At 39.0% G+C, this 24,274-nt stretch overlaps 1 protein-coding gene across 2 annotated transcripts in view; it reads left to right on the top strand.

The window, feature by feature from the left end:
* LOC114659434 (formin-H) overlaps positions 1-24,274 on the top strand; it is a 235,050-nt gene that overhangs the window by 166,160 nt on the left and 44,616 nt on the right. The window lies entirely within an intron of this gene.

The following is a 24,274-nucleotide window of genomic DNA, read 5'->3' as shown; positions in this document are numbered from 1 at the left end:
TGGCATATCACAAACTTCATCACAAATATTAACACTGCTTTTATAAATCACACACCAAATGGCATATAATAGGCACATATGCATTATTCATTCCAACAGATGGTGCATCAGAAACATAATGATTTTTATTACCGCATTTGTGATGCACAATCTGTTGGAATGACAAATGCAATGTATTTTATTACTTACATGCATTATAAAATATATTCCAATAGATGGCACATTCCAAACTTTAACACTGAGGTTTACATTGATTACTCAGATTTCAACCCTTCTTAGACAGGTAGCGCAGCTAGTTCACTAATATAAACACATCGAGATATTGGAAAAATTAAAAGGTCCATCCATCCATCCATTTTCCAACCCGCTGAATCCGAACACAGGGTCACGGGGGTCTGCCGGAGCCAATCCCAGCCAACACAGGGCACAAGGCAGGAACGAATCCCAGGCAGGGCGCCAACCCACCGCAGGACACACACAAACACACCCACACACCAAGCACACACTAGGGCCAATTTAGAGTCACCAATCCACCTAACCTGCACGTCTTTGGACTGTGGGAGGAAACCGGAGCACCCAGAGGAAACCCACGCAGACACGGGGAGAACATGCAAACTCCATGCAGGGAGGACCCGGGAAGCGAACCCAGGTCCCCAGATCAATCAAAGGGTCAGTTTCAGTAAATTTTAGATTTTGCCAAATTAATGAGTACAGACTGATACTCTGGAGCTTTCAGGGCATACCTCCAAGCTGCCTGAAATCCAGGCTTTTTCTCATCTCACCAAATGAGTAATCTTCGGGTTTTTGATTTCCCTTTCTTCAACACATTTCTCTAGACTTGCATGCAGCAGGTCACATTATAAGCAAGTAAGTGACTACCTCAAGCAAAAAAAAAAAACAGAAGCATCTGTACAAAGCCACCATTGCTCTCCCTCATCAAATAGACTTTCTAATTAATTGAAACATCCCCTGCCTTGAAAGTGTTTCAGCACCTAACACTTTTTTTTACATTTTGATTTTCCTGACTTTGGACTTGAAATAGCCTAGCTTGAGAACTCATTGATCTATAAAACTTTTCACACCTTATCAAATCAAAATGAAATTGTGAAAATCCTTAGACAAAATGAAAAATTGAATTCATTAAATAAAAAAATGCATCCCCGTTTTGATCTGTAGATTAAATTATCTAAATGTACTAAATTATCTTAACAACCTTCCCAATTAATGCTTGTGCTATATGTAGAAGTAGTGCATCATCTTCTTTATATTAACCTGTGAGGATTTATACCCTTTCTGTCTATGAGATCCCATCATCCCACACTATGATAGAGAATTTCTGAAGAAAATGTCATAAAGTGGGTAGTGCTGCTGCCTCATGGTTTCATCATCCTTAATTTGTCTCCGTGATGATCTGTGTTTCTTCTGATACCCTGAGCTTCAAAGGGGTGCAGTATCCAAAGAAAAAAGAGCCTGATCTGCCCTTTCTTTTATAGTTCATCTATGTTTACAAGACCAGTCCAATCTATCACTGTTGTGGACCGCCAAGTACTTGTAGCAGTGTAGCAGTATTCCATTTTTTGTCATGCTTCAAAACGAAGACAAGAATCACTCAAAGTAAGCTTGAGGACTTTTTTTGAGATCTTTTTACAAAGAAGCTCATGTCTGGGGAAAGTGAACAAAATTATCTCAAAGATATTCAACATCCCTGGTATTGTGCATTGTTCAAAATTTCTTATGAAAGAAATATGTATTTGCTACACAACAAGGGCACTGTCACTGCCAATTGTGAACAATTTCTAGAACCTTCGTTGAGTAGGCAGTACATATATACAATATAGCAGAAAATCGTATGGAATGATTAGATTGAAGTAAAAAGTTTTGCCCTAAAACAGATCAAACTCTCCTCACCAGTGAGCCAGGACAGCTATGCAACTCTGAAAAAGGAACATTGCTTTATTGTAATTATTTATGAGTCCTATAAAAGTGAAAAGAAATTGTGGCTATGTTTATTTATAATTCAGTCAATACTGCAAAGAAGGTGGCATGGCACCACCTAACTTCCATTTCTACAACTGGGTTTCTGAGACTTTGGAAGGGGGCAAAAGAAAAAGTGAAACTTGGTTATCTGTGTTGGCTTAGCTGGTTACCACTTTTGCTTAGTATGGTTACTACTATTAATTACACTCCATTAAATTAAGAAGGAATCAATTCGTTCAGCATTCCCACATAATATGACACCAGGGTGGAAGACACTTTAAGTCTCTCAGTTACACACATGCAGGAGGACTGCAATGTTTTCTAACTATTCTAAAGTTTAAAAGCATTCAAATCGTGGCAGTTTCTCAGTAGTGGTCCTTTAGGAATTTCTGTAGTAATAATACGTTTGCATCCTTGGAACATTTATGTCTCAGATTTAATCTTCCAGTAGCCAATTTCTTTGTCTGCTTGGAACATTTACATCTCAGATTTAATCTTCCAGCAACCTATTTCTTTTATCATATGCAAGTCGGAAATTTTATTAAAAGGTACAAAATCTGCCAGGTTTTCCTAATCTTCCTTCAGTGTCGGTGATGATTGAAGGTATATGCAGTATTTCTACAATCTACAATTCTCTTTCAGACCATTCGCCTCTGATAACTTGAGGCAGCCTAGAAAAGACCTTTCAATCAAAATTTCAGATAAAGAATGGATCTTAGGCATCGGCAAGATAAATTCCTTATTAATCTATGCAAAACATGGTGTATTTCAACTAAGTATTATATACCACACTTATCTCAACTCAAGAGGTTATCAAAAATGTACCCAGGACAAGATGATGCATATGAGCGATGGCAGGTACCTGCTTCACTTTTTCATATGTTTTGGGATTTTCCCACATGCAGACCATACTGGGAAATAATATTTGTCTACCTGTTAGAGCACTGAGCTCTGATTAATCCCAATCTGTTTTCACCAGTATTTGGAGGCTTACTGGATGGGATAATATTGTGTAGCTAAAAATCTTTTGTAATGGAGTATTACATGCTAAATTGCTCACTTGTTGCCTTGTCTTGCTTAACTGGAAAAAATCGTAACTCACCTACTATAATACAGTGTGAAAAGAAGGTCCTATTCTGTTCTGAGGAACAGCCCAAAGCTTGTTAAAAATGTATTAAGGTCATCTTTAGTAAGCATGCTGGGCATCTGTTGACCTCTGTGTGACAACTACTTATGGGTTATATGATTTCACAACACTCCAGAAAGGTTGGGGATGGTGTTTAAGTTCAGTTTTATGCAGAATATGGCATTACTAACTGTTCATTTCTTTTGTATTGCACTTATTGTAATTCAATTTTGTAAAGCTGGGAGGGTGGCTTGGAGGAGGTTTGAAGCTATGGAGAGTGTTTGGGTTTTAACAGGACAGAGTACCAGAATTCACAAGGAAAGCAACACTGCAAGTAGCTTAAAGTGAACAAGTTTGCCCCAAAATGTTCAAGCAGTAAGACATTAAAGAAAACTATGAGGAGGATAAATAAGGTGCTATAAAAAGTGACAAAGGTAAAAAAAAAGCTGTGTAAGGCATATTAGGCTAGTAACTCCAGAGCAGCAGTTAAATAGGATATTAGGTAGGATAAAAGACATTGGGAGAGAAATATTGCAGAAAAGGCAAAAGAAGGACCGAACAGATTCTTTCAGTATTTTATTAGTACTAAGGGGCCTCACCCCCTGCTTTCTTCACTCGCCAACCGGGGGGGCCCTGCATCTCACGCAGCACACTTCTGTCATATTACCTACAGTCATGGCCGAAATTATCGGCACCCCTGGAATTTTCCCAGAGAATGCACCATTTCTCCCAGAAAATTGTTGCAATTACAAGTGTTTTGGTATATACATGTTTATTTCCTTTATGTGCAATGGAACAACACAAAAAACAGAGAAAAAAAAGCCAAATCTGACATCATGTCACACAGAACTCAAAAAATGGGCCGGACAAAATTATTGGCACCGTTTCAAAATTCTGGGTAAATCGTTTTATTTCAAGCGTATGATGCTCGTTTGAACTCATCTGTGGCAAGAAACAGGTGCTAGCAATATAGCAATCACACCTGAATCCAGTTAAAATGGAGAAAAGTTGACTCAACGTTCCTGTTGTGTGTCTGAGTGTGCCTCACTAAGCATGGAGAACAGAAAGAAGAGCAGAGAATCGTCTGAGCACTTGAGAACAAAAATTGTGGAAAAATATCAACAATCTCAAGGCTACAAGTCCATCTCCAGAGATCTTCATATTCCTTTGTCCACTGTGCGCAACATAATCAAGAAGTTCACAACACATGGCACTGTAGCTAATCTCCCTGGACGTGGATGGAAGAGAAAAATTGATAAAAGACTGCAACAAAGGATAGTCCGAATGGTGGATGAACAGCCCCAATCAACTTCAAAACATATTCAATCTGTTCTGCAGACTCAGGGTGCAACAGTGTCAGCTCAAACTATCCAACGACATCTGAACAAAATGAAACGCTATGGTATTAGAGCCAGGAGGACCCCACTGCTGACACAGAAACATAAAAAAGCCAGACTAGAGTTTGCCAAAATGTACTTGAGGAAGTCAAAATCCTTCTGGGCGAACGTCTTGTGGACAGATGAGACCAAGGTAGAGCTTTTTGGTAAAGCTCATCATTCTACTGTTTACAGAAAACAGAATGAGGCCTACAAAGAAAAGAACACAGTACCTACAATCAAACATGGTGGAGGTTCTAAGATGTTTTGGGGATGTTTTGCTGCCTCTGGCACTGGATGCCTTGACTGTGTGCAAGGCATCATGAAATCTGAAGACTACCAAAAGATATTGGGGCGCAATGTAGGGCCCAGTGTCAGAAAGCTGGGTCTGTGTCAGAGGTCATGGGTGTTCCAGCAGGACAATGACCCCAAACATACCTCTGAAAGCACCCAGAAACTGTTGAAGACAAAGTGCTGGAGAGTTCTGAAGTGGCCAGCAATAAGACTGGATCTAATTCCAATTGAACACTTATGGAGAGATCTTAAAATTGCTGTTGGGAGAAGGCGCCCTTCAAATCTGAGAGACCTTGAACAGTTTGCAAAAGAAGAGTGGTCAGAAATTCCACTACGTGTCATCTCCTTCCTACCTTCTAAGATTTTTTTTTATAATAGAGAGAAAAGAAAAGTCAAGGAGAAGGTGAAGGTGAAGGTAATAGAAACAGTAAAAATGAGTTAGAATATACTGATAGTGAAATAGCAAAAGCTGTGAAAATGCACTTTTTTGAAGTTTATACATGTGAAGAAGTTGCTAACCTCCCACAAGTAAAATGGACTACAAAGGAAGTACTTAGTGACGTAGAAATTGTGGAGAAGAAGTACTGCTAGGATTAAATAGGCTGAAATCTAACAAATCACCGGAACCAGATAATATCTATCCTCGAGCGCTTATAAGGCAGTTAGTGAGGACCTATATAAACCCTTAACACATAGTTTTTGAAAATCTCTGCATATTGCGAAAATTCCTAAAGAGTGGAGACTAGTAAATTTTATCCTGTTATCGGGCTAATCCAAGTAACTATAGGCTAGTAAGCTTAACATGCATCACAGACAATTTAATGGAAGCAATTATTAAGGAACATTAGCAATTACTCAACACTAGCTCAAATGAGAGGAAAGTTGTGGTTCACTAATATAGCAACAAGAGCAGTTTCAGCTGAAGAAAATGAAAATTAAGAGAGAACATGATTGATATATTTAAAATTATGGAAGGATTTAGTACAGTAGATACCAGTTGTATGATTAGAAACTTGTTAAGGGCAGGTTTGAATGTTAGAAAGTTTTTCATCATGCAAACAACTACAGATACAAGGACTAAATGATCAAGTAGTGTGGTAGGCAGCAGGACTTTTAGAAATATTCAATCCTGACTTTAAGTTATTTTGGACAATCTGGGTGGATGGGATGGACGAGCTTGTTGGGCTGAATGGCCTGTCCTCGTTATATTCTTTCTAATGTTATAGAAAACAGAATGACCCATTCAGAATCCTAACCTCAACACTGCTGTCCATTACCGTGAAAGCTTGCATGGTTTAGCAAAGTTTGCTCAATTGTAATGTGTGAAGACAATAAACATATCCAACTGCCAGAACTGATTCATCAGACCCTTTACCAAGGATTATTATGGGTACTTAGGTAAAATTGTAATTTTTTAACTGTTATTGTTTCAGTTTGATTAGAGCTGTTAAAAAAAAGAATTTGTGACTCTACAAATCTTAAAGTGTGCCTCAGACTCCAGCTTTTGAGATTTAACTGGAAGACAAAGGGATGTTTGCAGAACACTTTCTAGTCACTTGATCTTAAATGTGTCACCTTTTACTAAGATTGAAATTGCAAAGAAGCAAATACAGAAAGAGCTTTTCTTAAATCAGAATCCACTTCTGAATTGTTTTTTTAATTCCAAACTAAAATAAGTGGTGTTTTTTTGTTTGGTTGCACTGTGCCAGATGTAGGAAGCTTTCAGCTGCTTTGTTTGACTGTTGCCACCTTCTTTGTTTTGCTGGTTGATTTTTTATTATATTTAATATATGGTATGGTTTATTTAAAGTTCTACATTATGCTGGCACTGAGAATGGATATATCTGCATGCAGTCCATTCGTTTTCAAGACTGTCTGGCAGGAATTGCATGTTTACTTTCATTTGTTGCTTTCTAAGACAAGCGAGAAGTGACCTGAAGCACTTACCTGCCACTCTGTCATTTTGCATGCGTTCATAGACCGTGAAAGTTTGAGTTTCCATGGCTACCAAGCAAATAAAATTAACTGTGTCCCCTTGCGATTTATTTACAGAATTAACATTTTGTCTCAGTATACCATTTTATATACATACCTTTCATTTTACAATGTTTTCCTATATTCAGGTAAAATGTATTTTAGAAGCAAATATACTAAACATAAAAGCACAAAATAGAAATGCTCAGTGTCTAAGGAGGAGAGAGCATGAAAATCCATCATGTTTAGGTCTCGACACTTTTGGCTTGCTGAAAAAGCAAGCTGTGACACAGGAGCAATTTAGAGGTACAGCCCAAGCAAAAAAAAATATTCTTTCAGCTGAACCTTTATAGAGACTGAACATCATGGTCATTAAACACAAGTTTTGTGTGTACAAGGGACTAAATCCACTCACTGAGCAAATTCTTAGGACCACTACACTAATACTGATTAGGGCCTCCTTTTGCTCTCAAAACAGACCCACGTCCCTCTGGCATGTGCTCCACACAATGTTGGAAACATTCCTTTGAGATTCTGGTCCATGTTGACAGGTTTGCATCACTCAGTTTGTCAGGTGCAGTTCTACCACATCCTAAAGGTGTTTTATTGGATTCAGATCCTGCTGATTGAGAAGGCCAGTGAAGAACACTGAACTCATTGTCATGTCCATGAGACCAGTTTGAGATGACTTTTGCTTTGTGACATGGCGCATTATTATGCTAAAAAGCAGCCATCAGAAGGTGAGTTAATTGTGGCCATGAAGGCAACCACATGGTCAGTAACGATATACACAAAATAGGCAGTGGCTTTCAAGTGATGATTGTTTGATATTAACAGGCTTAAATTGTGCCAAGAAAACATTGTCTACACCATTACACCACTACCTGAAGCCTGGACTATTAGCACACGTCAGGTTATATTGCATGGATTAAATTCTGGCCCTGGTGTGTCCCTCAACAGAAATCAATATTCATCAGACCAGGTTACATTTTTCCCATCTTCATCTGTCCAGTTTTAGTGATCCTGTGTCTACTATGGCCTCAGCTTTCTATTCTTAGTTCACAGAAGTGGAACCTGACATGGTCTTCTATTGTTGTGGCCCGTCTGTCTCAAGGTTTGATGTGTTGTGCATTCTCAGATGTTTTTTTTACTCAGCACAGCTGTACAGAGTGTTTGTCTGACTTACAGTAGCCTTTCTGTCAGCATGAACTAGTCTGCCCATTCACCTCTGACCTCTCTCATCAACAGGACATTTCCATGCACAGAAGTGCCACACACTAGATGTTTTTTTATTTATCCTGAGTAAACTCTAGAGACTAGTGTGCATGAAAATCCCAGAAGAGACACCATTACAGAAATATTCAGATCAGCCTGTCTGGTTTGCCACAGTCAAAATCACTGAGTTCACATTTTTTCCCCATTGTGGCGTTAGATGTGAACATTAACTGAAAGCCCTGACTTCTACCTGCATGATTTTATGTGTTGTGCAGGTGTATAGGTATGTCTAATAATTTGCTCAGTGTGTATTTGTGCTAGTGTACTTGTGAGTGTGTGGAGCATCAATATGCACTGGCGGCGTCATTGTGTTCATTGTGGTTCATGTACACATTCATGATGGAACAAATTTAAAGACATCCAGCTTCTTGTAAACAGTACTGTATTTTTTACATCCATATACCACTTTACTATCTTCTTATGCAGTTTGGTGTTGTGGAGTGCCAAGGCCTATAGTTAATACATTATTTTTACAAACTTTAACGTGCCAGAGATTTTTCTGTAGTTTTGTTCACTGTAGCTTAGTTGTGTTAAACTTGAGATTCTAGTATAGTGTTTTGATTGGCTCTGTGTAGTTTAAAAAAACATGGTGGTTGAGGGGTCTCATTAGTGAATCAAATTAGTGAATTTCCCCTTGGGATTAATAAAGTATCCATCTATCTATCTATCTATCTATCTATCTATCTATCTATCTATCTATCTATCATCTATCTACCTTTTGCTGTTATGTAGTCGCAGCTGGGGCAATCCTTTAGTACCAGTCTTGAAATATGATAGGTTTTATATAGTTTATCATATTGTGACATATGCTACTCCTGTCTATGCGTTAGCAAAAGGGAAAAAAATGAAGCCACAATGATGAAAAAGGATTGCTTGTGCATACGAAGGGAAATGTTTTGTGTTTTGACAAGAGTTGCTCATTCAGTCCTCCATTTCAAGAAAAAGGTATTTTGTGCAGTTACATCATTCCTGTCCTTCTTAGAGTAAAATTGGGTAATTTTCTCAAAAAGGTAAATGGACAGATAGAAAGTTAATATATACAGTGAAACCTTGGATTGCGAGTAACTTGGTTTGTGAGTGTTTTGCAAGACGAGCTAAAATTTTTAATAAATTTTACCTTGATAAACGAGCAAGGTCTTGCAATACAAGTAGTATGCATATGCTTTGTCTGCCATGCGTCATGTGGGGATTGTGAGTAATCGTCTCCCATGCTCGTTCTCAGTCAGCGTGCCTCACTCATATAGTCAACATCCATATGAGCGTATACTGTTTACTATAGCATGGTGACCATATGTGTGTGTGCTGTAACGTGCGAGTCCCTGTCATGCACCCAAAAACACAAGGCTGAGTCTCAGCACTTTAGCAAAACCAGCTTTATTCAGTGTGAAACAGGAACAGCACGGTTATTTATTTTAGCGGGATCTACCGCTCTCCTATACAGAGACACAGCAATCAGGCAGGGTCGTGACCAGGTTATTGGCTAAGTAATACTGTGCTCTTGCATTTATGATGTTCCTTGCATCACCCATTGACAGCAGGTGCTTATAGCTTGACTGTAATCTTTTCTGATTCTCTTTTATGGCAAACTGCTACAGCGCTGGGAGCCTACGATTGCTTACTTCAGGATGCTTGTGTGTTGTCCCATTGTGGGGGAATCCCAAAAGAGTTTAGAAACCTTACAGTGCATAAAGCATTTTTTTTATTTTGTGTCCTAAGTGTAGTGACTCTTCAGGCAAAGCAACTGTCATTGGATAGGTTTCCTTGTTAAAGTCGCAAAAAAAGAAAAAGATTCCAGTGAGCCAACAGATAGCAGTGATTCCGTTAGTTAGAGTGTATCAATCATTTTTATATAAATATTTGTGAGTTGTGAAACGAATTATGTGAGTTTCCATTATTTCTTATGGGGAAATTCACAATGATATACGAGTGCTTTGGATTACGTTTCCAAAACGAATTATGCTCGCAAACTGAAGTTCCACTGTATTGGTAATAGGATTAAATTGGTTTCATGGGAAAAATACATAAGGGTTTTGTGCATAGTACATACCACAGTTTGTGATAATTTTGAAGATGGTTGAAGTAGTAATTTGTGACAACACATAATGAATCGAAACCCTGATGCAGCAGGTTGGTCAGAGTGCCTGTGCTAACTCTTGTCCACCGTCGTGCATGTCTATGATTGGCAAATGTCCTGAAAATGGTCCAGAAATGTGTTTTAAGTCTAAACTTGACCGACTATCCATTCATCCAATTCAGCACAATCTTGTTAGCTTAGGAAAAGTAAACTATCAAAGTAGAACAAAGCTTTTTAATTCCTTTAACAAAATAAATGCCCTTTGCAAATGAATGTAAGGTTCTAATATGACTTTTTAACTGTCACTAGGCTGTCTATTATATATCCACTATCTTTTTTTCCCAAAAGTTTGAGTTTAGGGAGGAGGTGAGACAGGCACTGGGTGGTAGTAAAAAGTTACCAAACAGTTGGGAAACTACAGTAGATGTAGTAAGGGTGACAGCAAGAAGGGTGCTTGGCTTGACATCTGGACAGAGGAAGGAGGAAAAGGAAACCTGGTGGTGGAATGGGGAAGTACAGGATAGTATACAGAGGAAGAGGATGGCAAAGAAGTTGGATAGTCAGAGAGAGACAGAAAGTAGACAAGAGTACAGGGAGATAAGGCGCAAGGTGAAGAGAGAGGTAGCGAAGGCTAAAGAAAAGACGTATGATGAGCTGTATGAGAGGCTGGACACTAAGAAGGGTGAAAAGGACCTGTATCGATTGGCTAGACAGAGGGACTGAGCTGGGAAAGATGTGCAGCAGGTTAGGGTGATAAAGGATAAAGATGGAAACGTACTCACAAGCGAGGAGAGTGTATTGAGCAGATGGAAGCAGAACTTTGAGAGGTTGATGAATGAAGAGAACGAGAGAGAGAAGAGGTTGGATGATGTGGAGAAAGTGAATCTGAAAGTGCAACGAATTAGCAAGGAGGAAATTTGGACAGTTATGAAGAGGATGAAAAATGGAAAAGTCGTTGGTCCAGATGACATACCTGTGGAAGCATGGAGGTGTTTAGAAGAGTTGGCAGTGGAGTTTTTAACCAGATTGGAATCTTGGAAAGTGAGAGGATGCCCGAGGAGTGGAGAAGAAGTGTACTGGTGCAGAGCTGTACTAACTACAGGGGGATAAAATTGATGAGCCACAGCATGAAGTTATGGGAAAGAGTAGTGGAAGCTAGGTTAAGAAGTGAGGTGATGATTAGCGAGCAGCAGTATGGTTTCATGCCAAGAAAGTGCACCACAGATGCAATGTTTGCTCTGAGGATGTTGATGGAGAAGTTTAGAGAAGGCCAGAAGGAGTTGCATTGCTTCTTTCTGGACCTGGAGAAGGCATATGATAGGGTGCATCTAGAGGAGCTATGGTATTGTATGAGGAAGTCGGGAGTGGCAGAGAAGTACATAAGAATTGTACAGGATATGTGCAAGGGAAGTGTGACAGTGGTGAGGTCTGTGGTAGGAGTGACGAATGCGTTCAATGTGGAGGTGGGATTACATCAGGGATCTGCTCTGAGCCCTTTCTTATTTGTAATGGTGATGGCCAGGTTGACAGATGAGATTAGACAGGAGTCCCCGTGGACTATGATGTTTGCTGATGACATTGTGATCTGTAGCGATAGTAGGGAGAAGGCTGAGGAGACCCTGGAGAGGTGGAGATATGCTCTAGAGAGAAGAGGAATAAAGGTCAGTAGGAACAAGACAGAATACATGTGTATAAATGAGAGGGAGGTCAGTGGAATGGTGAGGATGCAGGGAGTAGAGTTGGCGAATGCGGATGAGTTTAAATACTTGGGATTAATAGTACAGAGTAATGGGGATTGTGGAAGAGAGGTGAAAAAGAGAGTGCAGGCAGGGTGGAATGGGTGGAGAAGAGTGTTAGGAGTAATTTGTGACAGATGGGTATCAACAAGAGTGAAAGGGAAGGTCTACAGGACAGTAGTGAGACCAGCTATGTTATATGGGTGGCACTGACCAGAAACAGGAGACAGAGCTGGAGGTGGCAGAGTTAAAGATGCTAATATTTGCACTGTGTGACGAGGATGAATAGGATTAGAAATGAGTACATTAGATGGTCAGCTCAAGTTGGACGGTTTTGAGACAAAGGCAGAGAGGCGAGATTGCGTTGGTTTGGACAGTTGCAGAGGAAAAATGCTGAGTATATTGGGAGAAGGATGCTAAGGATAGAGCTGACAGGGAAGATGAAAAGAGGAAGGCCTAAGCGAAGGTTTATGGATGTGGTAAGAGAAGACATGCAGGTGATGGGTGTAACAGAACAAGATGCAGAGGACAGAAAGATATGGAAGAAGATGATCCGCTGTAGCAACCCCTAACGGGAGCAGCCAAAAGAAGATCTTTTTTTCCCAAAGATTCCCAGAACCCTTTGTGAAATTCTGTCTGTTCCTTTTTTGGCTCCCATGTAGTTTGAAGCACCCACAATGATTATTTCTGCCTCTACTGATGAGCCAAAATATTATGATCACTACCATATGCAATTAATGTTGTCTACTGTCTTGTAACAACCGTGCATATCAAGGTCAGGAATATATTAGCTGGTAAGGTGACATTAGGTACTCATACTCTTTCATATTGTTGGTTAATTGGTTGTTACATTAAGTAATTGCTTTATCTATTGTTAATTTATGATTGTAAATTCATTAGTTATTACATCTTTTCACTTGTGGCAATCAACTTTTTTACCTTTCCTATTACACTTGCTAAACAAATACGCTCTAGCCTAATGTAATTCGATTATGTTTACCACTTTTGTAAATATAAATGTAGAATGCAGAACATATGGGCAGGTGTAAAGACCTGGTTGACTTTGGTAAGGGCTAAATTATTATGGCCAGATAACTAGGTCAGAGAATTTTTGAACATCACAAGAATTGTGATGAACACCTACCAACAGTAATTTAAGGAGTGAAAAATCCTGAACCACCATTAGGGAATTGGGTTGCCAATTCTCATCAATGCGAGAGGTCAAAGAAGCCTATCCTGTCTAGTATGAACTAGCTACTGAACTAGCTACTAGGAGGGCTACTGTGGCACAGGTAATTTTGAAGATGATTGAAGCAGTATTGTTTAACAACAAATAATGCATCAAACCCTGCTACAGCAAGTCGGTCCAAATGCTCATGCTAACTTCTGTCCCCAATCTAATGCGCCTTTAATTCACACACAAGTGCCACACCTGAACACTGGATCAACATTTCTAGGTTGCTGGGTTAGATGCATCTTGTTTTCTGTTGCACCATGTGTACAACTGGGTACATGTGTGTTGTTTACCAAGGGAAATGATAATGGCACTAGGATGCACTGTAGTAATAAGACAAGCTGATGGGGGAGCGTGATACTTTTGCTAATTTATTACTGGGAAAACATGAGTCCCAGCACTCGTGTGGACATTCATTTGATTTATACCACTTACCTAAACATTGTTGCAGAGCAGGTACGTCAATTCATGGGTATGATATTATTCCCCAATGGAAGTGGCAACTTTCAGCAGGACAAAGAACCCTAAAGAAATACTTTGGAATTGGTTTGAGGAACATGATGAAAAGTTCAAAGTGTTGGCCCTGACCTCCAAATTCTCTAGATCTCAATCCAGTCGAGCATTTATGTAGAATGTGTTGGCACAATAAGATCTATCCGCTGTGGCTCCACCTCACAATTTACGGGTGTTAGAGGATCTGCTGCTAATGTCTGAGTGCCAGATACCTCAGGACACCTTTAGAGGTCTTATAGAGTCCACGGAATGGCAGGTCAGAGCTGTTTTAGGTAGTCATAATGTTTTGGCTCATCAGTGAATATAATCATGCAGATGAGAAGATTGTGGTTGGAGAATTGTTCTGCTGGGTGCCTTTTATTTTCTAAAATACTTGCATTTTTTATGGAAAAGGGAGTTGTGTTGTACTAAAATATGAAAAAAAGTGTAATTGTTCATTGCATCATGTACATTAAAACTGAGCCAAAGTTTAATGTGTACTAAATAATTAAAGGTTTCATTCCATCATAAAATTTAATTTAGCATCTCCTAATTCTGGAGGGCAGTGTGCCAGAGTCTATAGATAGATAGATAGATAGATAGATAGATAGATAGATAGATAGATAGATAGATAGATAGATAGATAGATAGATAGATAGATAGATAGATAGATAGATAGATAGATAGATAGATACTTTATTAATCCCAAGGGGAAATTCACATAATCCAGCAGCAGCATACTGATACAAAAAACAATATTAAATTAAAGAGTAATAAAAATGCAGGTAAAACCAGTGTAGCAGTACAGGCTTTTATTGACCTCTTGAACCCTCAGGTACCACACCAAACACCAGGTAAAAGTCCAAGACTTCTTTATTTTATAATAATAACATGCACAAAGTACCCTCCACTCCACACTACACATATAATAATCAATAATCACTCTACAGATACCAATCCTCCTCTCCCAGACACTTCGCCACCCTTCCTCCCAGCTCAGCTCAGTGTCTGGGCTTTCCCAGCATCCTTTTATACCCCCTGACCCGGAAGTGGTTCCTGTCCAATCATCCACAAGTCCTCATTACTTCCGGTTCAGAGTGAAAGGCCTTCTCTTCAACCTGGAAACACGTTGTTTCTCCTGTTCATGTGACCAGGACATACTTCCAGGTTATAGGGCACATAACAGTCCGACAGCCTCCCTACAGCGACTCCTGGTGGCCCCCATGGTATCCAGCAGGGCTGTGCATACAAACTACAAAGTCCATGAGGCCCTGCTGGAATTCGGGGAACATCCATGCTGTCGGGAGAGCTCCACCTGGCGGCCTGGGGGTGAGGGCTGGAATATTTAGTCGGCCATCCACCACACCAGACAATAACTTTGAATAATGTTAACGTTTACCCCCACGGGTGGAATTGAAGAGTCACATAGTTTGGGGGAGGAACAATCTCCTCAGTCTGTCAGTGGAGCAGGACAGTGACAGTAGTCTGTCGCTGAAGCTGCTCCTCTGTCTGGAGATGACACTGTTTAGTGGATGCAGTCGACTCTCCATAATTGATAGGAGCCTGCTGAGCGCCCGTTGCTCCACCACAGATGTCAAACTGTCCAGCTCCATGCCAACAATAGAGCCTGCCTTCCTCACAAGTTTGTCCAAGCGCGAGGCGTCCTTCTTCTTAATGTTGCCTTCCCAGCACACCACCGCATAGAAGAGGGCGCTCGCCACAACTGTCTGATAGACCATCTGCAGCATCTTAATTGCAGATGTTGAAGAATGCCAGTCTTCTAAGGAAGTATAGCCGGCTCTGTCCTCTCTTGCACAAAGAATCAGTATTGGCAGTCCAGTCCAATTTATCATCCAGCTGCACTCCCAGGTATATCTATAGGTTTGTACCCTCATCACACAGTCACCTCTGACGATCACGGGGTCCATGAGGGGCCTGGGCCTCCTAAATCCTTTAATGCTGCCACTTCACAAATCCTGCAGTCTTGATTAGAATTCTATGACCAGCCATTGTTTGTGTGGAGTTTGCACATATTTGCATTTCTCTAGCTAATCCACATGGCACCCTGTCCAGGGTTGTTTCTGTCATAGCATTGCCTTGTACCAAACGTAGTCGTGAAGGGCTGCTGGTTTATGATTGTTTTACAGGACATGAATACCTTGCAGTCATTGAATCCTCAATTAAGTTTTGTTGGCTAGAATATCTTCAAAATAATGTAAGAGACTAATAAACGCATTCAGAAAGTGTTTATTTCAACTTACTTACTTCTGCTAAACATATCTCTGAGGGAGGCTGGAAATACCTGGCACTGTTCACAATTAGGGTCAAATCCCTGATAGATTTTAGTTTTTTTTTAATTTGGAAATTACGCCAGGTGTTGTTTAACTCTGGTTATGTGTTATTTTTGGTTATTGAACCTTCCCACACCATTTCCTGACTACAAGTCTTGATACATGTTGTCATTTGCTTAATTTTTTATCTTTCTGGTTTTGACCATTGGACTGAAATTTTTGACTTGGCGACAGCTCCTTATTCTAGTTCCATTCAAAGCTTTTTCTATCTAGTGCAGTCAATGCATGAGATACAAAGACACTATATTTTAGTCAAAGTCAAAGCATTTAGAACATAGTGTCTTAAATTATGGGTCATGACCCAAATTGGGTTGCTGACTATTGGGTCATGCAGAGCGGTGACTCACATAGTATTCAACAGGAAAGGGATGCAATATGGCAATAGGTCACCATGGCAGAAATCGACATTGGTCCGCTATAACTGTCAATGGCGGTTCATCAAGGGGGAAAAGATCGGATGGTCATCATGGAGTGTGTCCCAAAGACACTAAGAATGGCAAGATTAGGTCACGAGAAAAACATTTAAGAAATACTGATTTATAACACGAGGCATGCGGGCCAAGGAGTGCATTATATCTCAGCAGACAGCAATTCCTCTTGCTCTGTCTTCTCTTTAGTTTTTCTCTTATTTCTTTCTCTGTCATTGGCCACAGTGTCTCATTGATACTTTTTATTTTTCTCTGTCTTTATTAACATGATATTTTCCTGACTATACATAAGCTCCTACAATGTTTCTGTTCAAAGACACTTACAGATGACATTTGTTTATTAATTTCAAAGTACTGAACTCCTAGATATTTTGAATTGAGAATGATTGATAAAATATTAAGACTTTATTACATTATTTTCTTTGTTTTAATCCTTCGATAATATGATTTTTCATATCCCTTGGTAGGAGTGTTTATGTTCTTTAAATTACTATAAACCTGTTTTCCCTAAGCAGTTACAGTACATGGAGACAGAATGGCATACATTTAGCAATAAAGCTTAGCAATCATTTTTCTAATATTACTACAGCAAAGCCATGGGACTTTTGTTGTGATACATACTATTAAAATTTTCCCTTCTTCTCTCCCCTGTCATTTCTTTTAAAGCATTGAAAGATTTATGTTCTATATTTGCTCACTTGAAAACATGAGCTCTGCCTTTGTTTAATATAGACAGATATGCCTTCCCATTGTTTTGCTGGTTTCTTACTCTGGAAATAATTACTTTGTGGAATATATAACACCAGAATTGGAGGATGAGCCAATCGGTAATGCTGCTATGATGTTTATGTACAGGCACATTACAGGCGTCCATCTCCCAAGTCTAATAATACATACGTCTTCCCAGATTACTGACCCTTATATCCATAAATGTGAGTAACTGGGTGCTTTGGCAAATTTAAATACTCTTTGTAACATAAAACAGATTTCAGATGTGTTGCTGAGATAAAAGTGAATGTTTATAAGTTTTATACCATGTTAAAATAAATAAGCTGGGGGAAGAGTTTTCAAGGGTTGTAGTGAGAAAATCAACTTAAAAGGTGAACAGTGAGAATGCCTAATAAAATGATACCTGCCCCATTGGTCATGGCGTCCAACACCTGTAAAGGCAGAGAAATACATGATTTCAGATATTTGTGGTGCTGAATCTTGAATTCTTCTGCTATAATAAGCAGCAATGTATGCAGACATCCCTTATACTCCAATTGCTTGTGTCCCTCCTACAGAGACAAGTAACTCTTGTGCTGCTCAGTTTCATTGGTGTACTTGTTGCTGCTCACTGATAAATTATTTTTCATAATCACTCCATCTGCAAGCAGCCCAATCTGTCTTGTCACCTGAACTACTTGTGCCTGTCTGAGGACAACTTCATCTGTTTTGAGTTCTCTGAATTTATTACTGTTTTTGTTAAGACCAAAGACATAAATTGAAGATTTTTGAAATAACGTCAAGTGAGATAGATCTTGGATGAAACCATTGAACTGAATTTCCTGGAGGATTTTGGGCTTAGTTTAAATATTGGAGATGATGTTCAGTGTACTGCACACCAGCTATGCCAATGCAACCACACATGTCAACTTGTGGACCAAAAATAAGCTGCAACCTTATTATGCATGTGACATACCCCATGCATGAATTATTATCGACACCTTCAATCTTAACAGGAAAATAATTCTTTCTGTAGCTGGTTTTGTTATTTATCAGTAAAAACTCACCTTACTTCACTGCCATGCCTTGCTGTGTGGCATGTTGATGAACTGTGACTCAGTGTCTTACATTTGTGCTGTAGGATAGTGTCACAGCCTGGGAGTACTTGTTAGATACTCATTTGTGAAGATTACTGTAAGAACTGAGGCAAAGAAATAATAATAACCTCATGTGATGGATTATACATATTTTCCTCACACTAGTATTAGGGGACAGCACAGTTAATGTATGCACTACAGATGTTAAAAGTAGAAGACAGCAAGAGGAGAACATTTATAGCACATTTGTGAACTGTTTTGTTTGTGTTTTAATTAATTGTCACAGTGAACATTTATGTAGTATCTTCATTTTAAGTACCTGTTCTGAGGATACTGCAGTAGAAAATACAATGAAGCATTTGTGCTTTGTTAATATCCCTACTTCTTGGTCCAAAGCTCCAGGTGTTTGGAAGTGAACAGAGAAAGGCTCTGTCATCTATTGCCAGCACTGGAGTAAGTGTGCTCAAAGCAACTGTGTGATAAATGAAGCTGTTCTCAAGCAAGTATTGCTTGTCTCTGCAATGAAATAAATTAACCGAGGAACTGAAGTTAAAAGTAATGTTGCGATTGCCAGTTTAACGGACACTGTTGTCTCCTTTAATACAATTTAGAAGAAAAACACTTTTAAATGAAGTGGTGAACTAACTAAGGGAGGGCACTTTAGTTTTTACACAGTAATTGCAGAAGTGCAGTTGGCTTTAAAGCTCTAGCAGATGCTTCTGTAGGCCATGTTACTAAGTCATGCCATTAAGCTAAATAATATAACATTCTCAAACCCGCCTAATCTGGTTCATGGTGATAGACTTAGCCTTGGCAACTTGGGCTGAAAGGCAGGAAACCACTTTGGATAGGGCACCAGTCCACTGCCGCACCCAAATGCAAACCCACACTGGATCAGTTAAGAGGAGCCAGTTAAGATAACATAATATATATATATATAATTTGTGATATGGGAGAACATTTAGTTAAGTAGTGAATTAAACACCAAGTTAACCAGAGAAAGAACATCAAAGAGAATTGAACCCAAATGCCTTAGTTATGTTCCCTTGCTATTCATGGGACTTTATTAATACTTACTTAGTAAAAGTAATTCAAATTAGGTTGTAATACATTTATCCCCCCAGTAGCCCACTTGGTCACCAATATCACAAGTGTTACAGAGCTCATTTATATTTCTGTTGACTTGCTTATTATGCTAGATGTTTTTTACGATGGAACTGTATAATTTTTGAAGCGGCATACACTAAAAAAACAGTCATTTTATTTACATTTGATTTTGATTAGTTTTCATCAACAAAATTTGCCAAAGCACTTTTTTCAGCAAATATGCTATGACTTGTTCACTGAATATTTTCCTGTTTAACCAGCTTAGTTGAACATTTTTTCCATGCACCAATGATGCTTTACGAGGCTAGCATTGTATCATAGAGTTGTAGCAGCCATTTGCAGACATGCTTTACTGTATGTCACTACCTGTGTACTACTCCATTAGCTGACCAAAAAAGGAATATTATGAGTACTGCTATGAATATATAATACTGATCCTGCTGTGTCACGTAGGTAATTTCGTATTCCAGCTGAATATATATATATCATTAGCCATGTGACCAGTGATGAGTCAAAATAAATCTTAAAAGAGCCCTCCTGTTCCCAGAGTCAGAAAACACGAGACTCTGGGAAATAATAACAAAATAATCAAATGTATTACTATTTGCAGGGCATTTCTATCTTCTTCTATATATATACAGTAAGGTCCATAAATATTTGGACAGAGACAACTTTTTTTCTAATTTGGTTCTGTACATTGCCACAATGAATTTTAAATGAAACAACTCAGATTCAGTTGAAGTGCAGACTTTCAGCTTTAATTCAGTGGGGTGAACAAAACGATTGCATAAAAATGTGAGGCAACTAAAGCATTTTTTTAACACAATCCCTTCATTTCAGGGGCTCAAAAGTAATTGAACAAATTAAATAACTGGAAATAAAATGTTCATTTCTAATACTTGGTTGAAAACCCTTTGCTGGCAATGACAGCCTGAAGTCTTGAACTCATGGACGTCACCAGATGCTGGGTTTCCTCCTTTTTAATGCTCTGCCAGGCCTTTACTGCAGCGGCTTTCCGTTGCTGTTTGTTTGTGGGCCTTTCTGTTTGAAGTTTAGTCTTCAACAAGTGAAATGCCTGCTCAATTGGGTTAAGATCAGGTGACTGACTTGGCCATTCAAGAATTTTCCACTTCTTTGCTTTAATAAACTCCTGAGTTGCTTTGGCTGTATGTTTTGGGTCATTGTCCATCTGTATCATGAAACGCCGCCCAATCAGTTTGACTGCATTTAGCTGGATTTGAGCAGACAGTATGTCTCTGAACACCTTCGAATTCATTCGGCTGCTTCTGTCCTGTGTGACATCATCAATAAACACTAGTGTCCCAGTGCCACTGGCAGCCATGCACGCCCAAGCCATCACACTGCCTCCACCGTGGTTTACAGATGATGTGGTATGCTTTGGATAATGAGCTGTTCCACGCCTTCTCCATACTTTTTTCTTGCCATCATTCTGGTAGAGGTTGATCTTGGTTCCATCTGTCCAAAGAATGTTTTTTCCAGAACTGTGCTGGCTTTTTTAGATGTTCTTTAGCAAACTCCAATCTAGCCTTTCTATTTTTGAGGCTTATGAGTGGCTTGCACCTTGCAGTGCACCCTCTGTATTTACTTTCATGCAGTCTTCTCTGTATGGTAGACTTGGATATCGATACGCCTACCCCCTGGAGAGTGTTGTTCACTTGGTTGGCTGCTGTGAAGGGGTTTCTCTTCACCTTGGAAATGATTCTGCGATCATCCACCACTGTTGTCTTCCGTGGATGTCCAGGTCTTTTTGCGTTGCTGAGTTCACCAGTGCTTGCTTTCTTTCTCAGGATGTACCAAACTGTAGATTTTGCCACTCGTAATATTGTAGCAATTTCTCGGATGGGTTTTTTCTGCTTTCGCAGCTTAAGGATGGCTTCTTTCACCTGCATGGAGAGCTCCTCTGACTGCATGTTGTCTGTTCACAGCAAAATCTTCCACATGCAAGCACTACACCTCAAATCAACTCCAGGCCTTTTATCTGCTTAATTGATAATGACATAATGACGAACTTGCCCACACCTGCCCATGAAATAGCCTTTGAGTCAATTGTCCAATTACTTTTGAGGTCCTGAAATGAAGGGATTGTGTTAAAAAAATGCTTTAGTTGCCTCACACATTTTTATGCAATCGTTTTGTTCACCCCACTGAATTAAAGCTGAAAGTCTGCACTTCAACTGCATCTGAGTTGTTTCATTTAAAATTCATTGTGGTAATGTACAGAACCAAAATTAGAAAAAAGATGTCTCTGTCCAAATATATATATATATATATCCTCCACCTAGACAAGACTTTTTGGAAGATTTTTTCAAGTCCCGTGAGTTAAGACCTTGGCAATGAGATTTTTTCAAGTCACGCCCTCCTCTTAATCATTTGCAACAAACACGGTCCTCTCACCTCTCATTTGTGTGAATGCTTTTGACAGACACAGTTTTTGCTCTCTCAGCTCTTATAAATTTTAACATTTTCCTCACAAAAGGTTATCAACAGAAAAATTGAGTACACGGGCAATCCTAGCAGTAAGAAATGATGAAGTCAAATGAATTAACACCAAAAATGACGATCGGTTACACATCAAATTGGTAAAATACGTATCAATAGACCACACTGAAACAGTTGGTGGTGATCATGCAGAAGATGAAAACATCAACTTACAATATCCCGAAGAATATCTACAACAGTTAACACCGTTCAGTCTTCCACCGCATAAATTACTGTAGAAAAAAGGATGTATCCAAGAAACGTAATGTAGTACATCTTCTGCGAATAACATTACACAACAAGGGAGATCTTGATATGCCATTCGTATTAAAACATTAACAGTTTCCCGTTAGAATAGCTTTTGCAAAGACAATTAACAAATCTTAGAGCCAAACATTCTAAAAATTTGTTTTATCTAATAGAGAGAAAGAAACGAAATTCAATCACGGGCAGTTATACGTTGCGTTGTCATGATGAAAGTCCAAACACAGAATCAAAATTCAATGTGATATTGACGAAAATTTAATTAAAAAAATGTTCTTACTGAAGTTTTACAGTAGAAGTATAAGTTTAAAAAGTATTTGTGTGTTAATTTCAAAGCGAAACAGAATGAAATCGTATTACGCAACGAATAACTTTAACGCAAAATGAAAAATAAGTTACTTTCAAATTATTATGTTTTACTCTTTTTTAATATGGTTAATTACTCGCTGTAATGTAAAACAGTTCTATTATGCATATGCAACAATTCCCATGAAAATAAAAATCTGTTTAAATTGTACAACCACATCCCCATACGCGAGCGAAAGAACCGCAAAGAGGCTAGCACGTAGCGTAGAGACAGGGGTTGCCGAGTAAAGCGAGCAGGGGACAAAGCCCCTTAGTTTTTTATATATTGCTAGTTTGTAGCCATTTGTTTTATTTTGTTGGTAGCTATTGTTCCATCTGCATTATTTGGGCTTAAGGTATGGTGGTGCGGTGATTAGCACTGCTGCCTCATAGCTTAAGTCACATTTTCGACCACAATTATCAGTCCAGCATAGTCAGCAGATGCTTCCCTCCAGGGACACTTTAAAGGCCATTACATCATTATAATCCACTTAAAACTAGTTCAGTTTCTTCTTCCCCATTGACTGTCCACCCCATTGCCAAGCGTGGCAAAGTTTCTTAACATTTCTGTGATTTCACCAAACTCACTGCAAAGCAAACTCTGCGGGTTTTCATTCTTCATTAACGTGAGTTGGCTTAGGGTGGAATCACAGATACAATTTATCATTTGTTTGGGTTGTGTCAGGTAAGGTAGACTTGGGGGTCAACTTTGTAATTTTACTTGATGTACAGCTTTGTGTATTTTTTTTTCACTCCAGTTGCAGTTATGAGCAATTTCTGAGCAATGTAGATATCTGTTAGAAGTAAAGTTAGATGGAGGGATTTGATGTTTCATCCCAAGTCTGTGAAGACTGATTTGGAGATGTTTTTAACCCTTTAAACCAACCCCTGCCTATACTGCCAGGACAGAGTGCAGGCACAATGTGTTACAATATAAACATTTTATTAGCTAAAGCCAAATATGAATAAGAGTTGTGTGACACTGTTTATTAAGTAGGGTCCATTAGGTCGAATGTTTGGTACAGCATTTGACAGTATGCATCTAGTTGGCCCTGTTTTTATTCAGTATTGCTTAAGACAATTATGTTATCCAGCATTGCATAATACCACTTAATAAACACAGTAAAGTGGTGTAAGATGACAAAAAAACAAGAAAAAGGTTTGGTGATCCACCTCATATTCTTGAAAATTAGACAACTGATATAACAAAATGAGTAATCTTCCGAGACTGAGTCCATACTTGAGCTGAGTTGTATACAAAGAAATAGCAGTTTTATAGAGAGTAGGCAGGAAGAGGCATGCTTTTGAATGTTGAAATTGCAAAGAGCCAAAAGTAGATATTCAACAAATGAAGACTGAACACTTAATTCCTAAAGTATTATACAATGTACACATCTAATATCTCCATTTCCATTGCAGAACCACATGCAGTAGTAGCCGTATTTTAGCCTAAATCTGGATTGCCCTAACTGCTGGGGAAGCCCATTTGTTAAAAGAAGTGCTTGTAAGTGGAAAAGAAAATGAGATATTTATGCGGCTGGTGAAGCTGCCCCATTAGTTTATGCCTTAGGCGCTGGTTTCAGCTGCTAACTGGCACAAAAGCCAAGCCAAAATCAAACAACATCCAAGTCATTGGAAGTGACATGAGCCAGCTAACTCTGTAAATACGAAAAGATTCTGGCCCACAGGCAGTATGTTTTCTTTTTACCTTTTTCTCAAAATGCTGTTTTGTAAAATGTTTTCTAACTAAGCAAGCTTTTCCTATAAACTGTGCCTGTGTGTTTGCTGATAATATCAGCCTAATTTTCACTCATTTTCCAAATATAAAGTAAAGCCTCAATACTGATATAATTAGCCTACAGCCTGTAGCATCTTATTATAAAAGAAGAATTAACTGGATAACTGAACTAAGATATT

Source organism: Erpetoichthys calabaricus, chromosome 10 (genome assembly GCF_900747795.2).
Source record: "Erpetoichthys calabaricus chromosome 10, fErpCal1.3, whole genome shotgun sequence".
Classification (NCBI taxonomy): Eukaryota; Metazoa; Chordata; class Cladistia; order Polypteriformes; family Polypteridae; genus Erpetoichthys; species Erpetoichthys calabaricus.
The sequence above is the reverse complement of the archived record's forward strand: the minus strand, read 5'-3'. Positions and strand labels throughout refer to the sequence as shown.